Genomic DNA, 639 nt, shown 5'->3' with positions numbered 1-639 from the left:
ATATTCCAGACATATGAACACCATCCTTCGTTTAGGAGAGCCGGTACGGTGAACTGTTTGATTGCCCAAGAAATTTTTAGGCCAAATGTGTTATATCTGAAGGATAGAAAACTACAGCTATCAAATAAGCAGTACAAAATGTGGAAATGTACTTACGAGACGACAGTAAGCAATATTGAATGGAACAACTCCACCAAAAACCTGATTTTCAATACATCTCATGTCCCTTTTGTCCAGATAGAACGATGATATGAAACAGAATTTCATGTTCATTAGGACTAGTAAAATGTAAATGAAGGAATATGTCAAGTAGTCGTTAGCACTTACAGAGAAATCTGGTTCTAAAAAATGCCTCCAGTCTGCAAGTAGTAAACATCATTGAGTGCGGCATGTAGGTGGCAGATGTAGCAGGGAGTGGTCTGACTGAAATTTGAGCACCTTGTGCTCAACAATAAGTTTAACTGATTGAGCAGATACAGAAAACATCACAAGACAATTGTTCTGAACAGTAAACATTTATCAACAAATATGAAATTATATAGATCATGCCAACATAGATCACAAGAGAGCAAAATGCTGGGAGATAAGATAACAAGATCACAAATCGCAACAGGGGAACACTTCTATATATATTGTGTG

Source organism: Triticum dicoccoides, chromosome 7A (genome assembly GCF_002162155.2).
Source record: "Triticum dicoccoides isolate Atlit2015 ecotype Zavitan chromosome 7A, WEW_v2.0, whole genome shotgun sequence".
Classification (NCBI taxonomy): domain Eukaryota; kingdom Viridiplantae; phylum Streptophyta; class Magnoliopsida; order Poales; family Poaceae; genus Triticum; species Triticum dicoccoides.
This window is presented reverse-complemented; position numbering follows the sequence as displayed.